The 8445-nt window shown below is 29.6% G+C and overlaps 1 long non-coding RNA gene across 1 annotated transcript; it reads right to left on the bottom strand.

Annotated features, from left to right (window-relative positions):
• Positions 1–506: 506 nt before the first annotated feature.
• On the bottom strand, positions 507–1971 carry LOC124895730. The gene is made up of 2 exons (XR_007051865.1): positions 1664–1971; positions 507–1120 (listed from the first exon to the last, which is right to left on the bottom strand). It is a non-coding gene; the product is annotated as an uncharacterized LOC124895730 (long non-coding RNA).
• Between the last annotated feature and the right edge of the window lie 6474 nt (positions 1972–8445).

Below are 8445 nucleotides of genomic sequence, written 5' to 3' on the forward strand. Positions count from 1 at the left end.
TTTCGTATTTCTTCTGTAGTTTGTTATTTTATTTTTTCTATTTTCTTTTTCCTATCTATCTCTTCGTTTTCTCTTTCTATTCTTACCGTGGCTGTCAACTTATCTTCTAATTTTAATTCTTCTTTTTTTAACATTAAATATAAATGTTCACCTATTTTTTTATACCTTCTTCCTAGATTGGAAAATACTACTTTTATTTTTAATCCTTCATGATTTTCATATGTTTTTTCATCTATTATAAATTCTTCTTTGTTCATTTTATTTAAATGTATATAAGTTGTGTTGATATATATTCTTCTTTGTGCATTTATTGAGTTTTTACTAACTCCAACAATTATGTTACACTGTAGTCTTTATATCCTTATTTTTAATTGTTTACGTTTTTCAGATATTATTTGTTTTAATTCTTTATATTGTTGTGGTTTTTGTACGTTATCCATCTAAACAAATTAAATATTATTTTGGTAAATATCTAAATTTAATTGTTTCATAATCAAATAAATTAATCAAATAAATCCAAATATATACTACTTTCGTCAATATGCTCATATTGAGTCAACTCAGAACAATACTTGTGTAGATATTGGAGATACATGACGATGGCATCCAAAAGTTCAACCAAATGATCCTCGGTCATGGTCACATCACTTGATTCTGCATTACTATATGAGCTAATACAACTTCTGACATTTTCCAAGAGGCGAGGAATCTCATGATCCATTAATTTAACCAGCATTTCTTCTCCACTCTGACGAAAACGTGACTGAACCAGATCATGAATCTCATTTGATATGCAAGACATGATTTCTTCATTACAACCTTCTGCCAAGAGATAGTGATAATGATGAAAAAATGCGGACACAAATGTCAGCTCTTCAATTCGATCCTTGTTAAGAACTGAAATTTGCACACATTCATTATCTAACTTCTTTATGAAATCAAGAAGATTGACCATGTCCTCGTGAAGTACAACAGACAACAACTGCCGAAAACACCAAATGTTGTTTCAAATTGCCCATCATAAATTTTCCTCTAAATTACAACAGGCAGCTAACGCAGGCGCAGAGGAGTTTCTCCATAAATAGCCTAACAGTTAAGCAAAATATTTGTCCTGTTACAGCTTAAATCATAAAGAGAGCATGTCAATAAAGATTTCTACTGATCTGTCCATCCACATACTAGTTAGTTACTCAGAGCACTGAAGTAGTATATTACCTAGACCAGATACTTTAATCCAAAATCAATGAAAAACGAATACATACGGACATAGTCATTTGATTTTCAACACTGTTAAGAGTCCTTTGCTGGTTGGAGAATGATCTGGTGATTTTCTTATATGAACTTAGGCAATTCTCACCTTATGAGCTAGTTTTGAGGTTGAGTTTGGTCCAACTTTCAAATTGTTATAAGCACTATTGTCTATTTTGCCCATCAAACCCAAGCATAAAAATGATATACGTTACCCTATTTGAATCACTGCCCTTAAAACAACTTAACCCAATGAAAAAGAAATTCATTTTTCTTGTTGAAGCTACATGAATTTTTTTTCATCATAATTAAGATGTTGAAGTTGATTAAGCTCCATAAAGAAACGAACATACTTACCAGACTAAGTTGAATATGCCAACTTTTTTTTTTAAAAAAAACGTGTTGTATGACATACCGATGAGCTATTTGCTTTCCAGTCCCTTCTTTCTCCTCATTTTTCTTTTCCTCTTTCCATGGATGTAGTTGTCACTAGTCAAGCCAAACTAGAGAAAAAGCTTGTGCTTCTATTTAGAGCCTAATACTTAAAATTTAAGAGACAAAAGTTTGAACCATATTTTCAACTTGGTGAAAGAATTAATTTTAAAATAGGAGAGGTTGAAGAATACACAACACACCTTCAAACTACAGCAAAACCGAGAGAAGTTGAAGTAAATAGCTAAAAGAGGAACATAAATCTACAATTTTGTCATAATAAAGTTGTTCTCCAAAAAGTAATAATCATAATAAAGTTGTGGTGCAAAAAAAAATCATATCATGATAAAGTTGTGCAGGGGATAAGATGAGCCCACTAAGTTGGTTTGAAAGAGTGTATAAGAATAATGCTGAATAGTGTATAATAATAATATTTATATTAGTAGTATTTGAATTAATTATGCTAATATTAATTATGCAGACAATATTTCTTACACACTACTTAGTTTGATGTATTAAAATTAAAATATAAAATATAATTTTTATCAAACAATATTTATTTACTAAAATACCCTTTATTTAGCATTCTATACTCTCTTTTGCAATCTTCTGTCCGAAACAAAAACTTTTCTTCACTTATCTACAAGCAGTATCCCATATGCTAAGCTTTCTTCTCTAGCAATTTCTGCATATGGCTACAATGGAAGTCTCTAATTGGGAGCAACGTAGCTGTTGTAGAAAGAAACTTAATTATTACTTTGTCTAAATTAAAAAATCTGGATAGTGAAACCGGCGAAAAGTTCACCGGAAAACCCAAACCCTTCTTCCCCAAATTTATAACCTTCAAAACAAAAAAATCAATTTCATATCCATACTCCAATTACGGAAGTATGGATTTGACGTACTTCAATGAAAAAAAGATCATGGAGATTAGAACTATAGGTCTAGTTAAATATTAGATACCAAACTGCAAGCTTCCGGCGAATGGCATAGGCATGGCACAAAAATACACTGCAAGCTCCTAGCAGATGGCAAAGTGCTACAAAATAGGCAAAGCACCATGGGAAAAATCTTGGGAAAATGTTTTAGTGGGGCTTTGAAGGGTAAATTTGTCATTTACTAATTAATACATGTGTTGAAACACTTGGTATTATTAATACATAGGAAATGATGAGTATTAATAATACACACCTTAATACACAATAGTGTGTATAACTAATGCAAGTATTAGTTATGCATAGTCTAAAAATTGATACCAAACATGATATTACTAATACACAAAGAATAATGCATGTATTATATTTTTAATACACTCTACCAAACGACTAAGAGGTCGTTTGGTAGAGTGTGTTAACAAAAACAATGCATGCATTATTTTTGTGTATTAATGCATTATTTGGCATAGTGTATTGGACTATGTATTACTAATACCTCTTCTTTTCTATGTATTATTAGTAATACAACACATTTCAATACATGCATTATACTATTAAATTACAAATTTACCCCTTAAAATAACAACTTCTTTCTCACCATTTTTCCACATCTTCTTCCTTCTTAATCAATCATTTTCTTATTTTTCTGATTTCTTTCTCTTTACTTTAGTCTAGTCAAATTCCTTCAATTTCATTCTCAAGAAGTAAAAATTGAGTTTTCAAGATTCATACCTTCCTCAAATTATTTTAGCAGTGAAAATGAGCAAATAGAAATTGGGTATTTGGGTAAAATAATGATGAAAATGAGCAAGTCAACATTTGATATCGAAGCCAACTCCTGGCACCAATGACAATTACAACAATGAGATTGAAGGCCGTGGAAGACAACATTAAGAAGTTGGAGACACAATTGTTGAATCCCATTGAAGAAACTCGCAAAATGTGGGTAGCACCAACTCAAAATTGATGAATTGGGTAAGAAAATGAAAGTCATTGTAGAGTGGATACTTTCACCTCAACATGGAATACTGGGCAGTGTTCTTGAAGAACTGGTACACATGGTGGGTCCTTCAACAAAACCAAGGTTTCATGAGAAAAATAAAGGGATAATTCACCGATTATAGGGTAACCAATTAAGCCCTAGGGTTGAATTTTCCTATTATGAGGGTCTGGGTCTTTGCCCATGGTTGAGGAAGTGAGAGTGCTATTTCCATTACAATAATGTCACTGATAATCAACAAAAACTAGAGGCTGCAGTTCTCCACTTGAATGAAAAGATGGAATCCTGGTATATTTAATTTCATGTGAGAAAAGGCAAAGTTAAATGGTTTGTTTTAATGTAGAATGGAAATCTACGAATATGTATAAAAAGTGTAATTTAGTAAATAAATATTTTTTTATAAAAATTATATAAATATATATTATTTTTAATACATCAAATCAAATGATGCGTAAGAAATAATGTCAGCATAAGTATTACCAATATTACTAATACTTGTGTTAGTAATGCAACCATTATAAATACACTTTATTTGACATTATTTTTATATACTCTACCAAGCGACTGCTAAGGTGTACCTCCTTGTTTACTTTTCTTTTTATCTTCATTTATTTGAGGCTAGACTAATTTAAATCAACCCCCAAATAATACAGGAGAAGACTCTCTATCTCACTAAAACTTGAGTGGTTCCTCTCCTGAAATGTCATCATTATTTCGGCAGGAAAAAGAAACAATTGATTGTTGACATGTGCTATGATAAATTGTTGGCGATAAGTTATGTATGATACTAAAAAAATAACCACATAGAACTATAGGAGGGTTTTAGATAGAAAATTTTATAACCTCATAGATTGGGTCCGAAGGTTAGAATATAATGTACACACATCTTGCTCCTACCTCATGGAGGTATACAAGTATATCCTGAATCATTTTGCCCGACTTAGGTACTGAGGATATATAATTAGACTATAAGGGTAAAGTAGTTATTGTATCTAATAGTTAGTTAAGGCAAGTTAGTTAGTTAACAGACTATTATATATACTCACTTTGTTTTGTTTCATTGATCAAGTAATAAGAAATTCTCAGTGTTTTTTTTTCGTTCTCTTCTCTACTTCTCTGCATATTCTTGTTAATGGTTTCTCTTAAATTCTATTAGACAATATGTATTTAAGAAAAGCTGAAAACTCTATTTTCTATATTTGGTAGATAATATTTCTATAATATTTTATATCCTAAAAATAAAATATATTTTGTATCGTAGAATAGATTTAGGAGCTGAAACAAACTCTGTATAAATAAGGAGGCTACTCTATGAATACAAACAAGGTTTTTTGTACGAATATTTTTATCATGGTATTAAAGCGAAACGATCCCTAGTATACAACTCTATTCATCCTTCTTCTTTTTTCCCTCTTTCTTTTTGTTTTGCAGTCGACTTATTCCTTCACAAAATCATTGCTCCTTTCATCGTCATGACAAGTATAGGTGAAAGTCCATTATCCAAATCCCTGCTTCAACATGACCCATCATCAATCTACTATTTAACGAGTGACAATTATGATGTTTGGGTAAAAACGGCTATCAATGGTCTGAAGCAAAAGGGAAACTTGCTTTTGTTAATGAAGATTATTCTAAACCAGAAACTAAAATCGAATACAAATTTCAAGCGTGACGATTGATTAATTCAGCCATATATTCTTGGTTGTTTAATTCTATCAATGGTACTAATAAATCAAGTGTTGTTGGATACAAGGTTGCTAGATAGATATGGAATGACCTTAAAGAATGTTACTCCATTGTCATGGCCCTCGAATTAACCAATTAAAATCTGAACTAGCTTCACTTAAACAACAGGGAACCAACTTTGTTTTGTACTATACGAAACTTAAATCTTTGTGGGAAGAGTTGACAAATTATGAAGACGTAACATGTGGATATTTTTGTGCTGCTTCACCCAAACTAATAAGTCCCACTGAAACTAAACTAACCCATCAATTTCTAGAGGATCTAGATGACTCATTTTTTGTAACTTTACAGTCCTAGATCTTGAGCATGGATCCCCTTCCCACTCACAATAAATCTTATGCATTGGTAAGCCTAGATGAAAGACGTAAACATATTGTTAGAGGATGTGAGGAGAGGGAGGTGATTAGTTTTGCAATGCAAGTGCTTGGAGGAGGAGGAAAAGGACGAGCAGTTCTCTCTAATGCACAACAACTAGCCCAGTTTATGGGAATCATAGATCTGTAAGGATTATAAGATTTCAGAATCGTAGAACTTAATAATTTTCACACACCATTCTATAACAATAAGCCAATCAAGAAACATACTGGAATTATCCATAACTTTTCTTCTTGATCGAGATTAGCGAAAGCACTTGATTTTCTTTTATTCTTAAACCAAAAACATAAGTTTTGTTTCTCTCTTTGCCTTACATTTCAAAATAGTTTGATGGAACTTACTCTAAGATTTGGTAGAGAGGACTCCTTTTATAATACGAAGAATAGAACAGTTATTTTTTCATGCTCCGTCAATGTGAGTTGTGGATATAGTAGTTTTAATCCCACTAACACTCCATCAACAAGATTTGTGGATAATAGGTAGTGTTGACACCCAATTTTTGTTCTCGGTGCCTAAAATTAACGTCTTCTGGCTTCCTGATCGCTAAAGGGCACAAAATATAATTTTTCATAATTTTTTTATAATTATTTGATAAATTGTTGATAATCATCCTTACTTTAGGATTTTAATCAATTTGTTATCATATTTTTATTTTTATAATTTATTAATAATTTTTCTTATTTTAGGATTTTTACCAATTCATTATCATTCTTAATATTTTATAATTATCTGCACACGTGCGCGACATGGTCACATTTTTACACTATTTTCAAATTAATACATTTCAATAATTTCAATATTCTTTACAATTTTTCTATAATTACATATCAATATCTGTATTTTTGTATATTTATTACAATCCATAAAAGTTGAGTTGAGTCAATTATTTTAATACATAGAGCAAAAATCAGTCAAGTCAAGGTCTCGTCATGATTATGACAGTTGACTTTTCTTTTACCTACTATCATAATTTAAGGGATGTGTTTGGAAAAAGTAGATTTGATATTTTAGTATTATTTTTTCTTTTTAAATACCCAACATACATACACACAATAAACACACAAAACACACACCACAAATATTCATACCCTTAATTTCGTAAATTTTAAGGCTTTTTATCAGTTTATTATCATTTTAATATTTTTGCACAATCATCTACATACATACATAACATAATAGTAAAATTCTTTTTATATATTATAATTTTAATTGCTTATAGTTTAATATATTTTTTTCAAAGATAATTATATTTGTTTACATTTTTCTGTAGTTATTTATATTGATATTTTTCGTACCTTATTTAAATACCGTCTACAAAAATAATATTGAATTATTTTAATACATATAACAATAAATCGGTCAAGTCAAGGTCTCATCATATTTATGATATTTGACTTTCCTTCATCTGCTATCCATAATTTAAGGGATGTGTTGGAAGAAGGTGGATGTGATATTTTATTTTATTATTATTGGTTCTTTTTAAATACGCATTTACACCACACACATTCACAAAACACACACACACATTTTATTCTTCCTCTCTCTAAAAAAATCACACATATTTTCTCCCTCTTTCTCCTCTCCCTCAAACACAAAATTTTAGTAATCTTTTTCCTTTCTCTCTCACACACACATTTTTCACCATATACACATTTCATTCTTTTTTCTCCCCTCTCTCAAAATATAAACAAATCAAATTTCTTCTTATCTAATTTATTTTATTTCCAAAAATACAATACACAGATATTTTTTGTCTTCTCACATACAAATACATAAATAAAATGCACATTCACAAATACATATACACATTTTTCATCCCCACATATTTTTTTTCTCTCTCAAACACACATTTCTTTACTACACAAATATTCTTCACCACACACATATTTTTATCATACACAAATTTTGTTCATCTTTTTTTTTTCTCTCAAAAACACATACATATACTCAAAATAAACACACGGCCAATGAAATTATCTCTCCATTTGGATATTTGAGGCCATCCCATTACAAAGATGGATTTTACTTTCTCAAATTTTACAATTTTATATCAAAGATCAACGCTTGGCCAATGAAAAAATTACCGTCGATTTTTGAGGCCTTCACATATGAAAAGACGAATTTTACATTAAAAAATATGTAACAAAAATAAGATTTCAGGCGATGACGAAATTATTATAATATTTAAAACTTTATCCGAACCCGTTTTTTAATAAAAAATATATTTTTACGTACATTTTAATTTATTTCAATAATTCTTTATTTATTACTAACATTTTTATTGCAATTGTTCATGCAGGTTATTGAGAATCCTCATCGAAAATTGCATTCAAAGAGGACTTTAAATTTTGTATTGTATTTTATATTCTTATACTTGTACAAATATTATTATAGTGAAAACTTTATTTTTGGGGTGGTAGGTGAAATATTCTTTATTTATGCAATCCACATCAAGCATTAGGCAAATCTAGGCCGTTAATATATACATTAAATTGATTTAGATAATTAATAAAAATACTTCATACTTTTTTTACACTAAAAACATTACGTAATCTTTTTTTTTTTAAAACAAAAATTTTCCTTATTCAATCTTTACTTTTCTTTTCATATACATTCCTATATACTTTTATTCAAATATCTTCATATACTTTTATACATATTTTTACTATAATATATGTAATTTATACATTCTTTCCTTATAAATTATTT

This window comes from Capsicum annuum, unplaced genomic scaffold (genome assembly GCF_002878395.1).
Source record: "Capsicum annuum cultivar UCD-10X-F1 unplaced genomic scaffold, UCD10Xv1.1 ctg995, whole genome shotgun sequence".
Classification (NCBI taxonomy): Eukaryota; Viridiplantae; Streptophyta; class Magnoliopsida; order Solanales; family Solanaceae; genus Capsicum; species Capsicum annuum.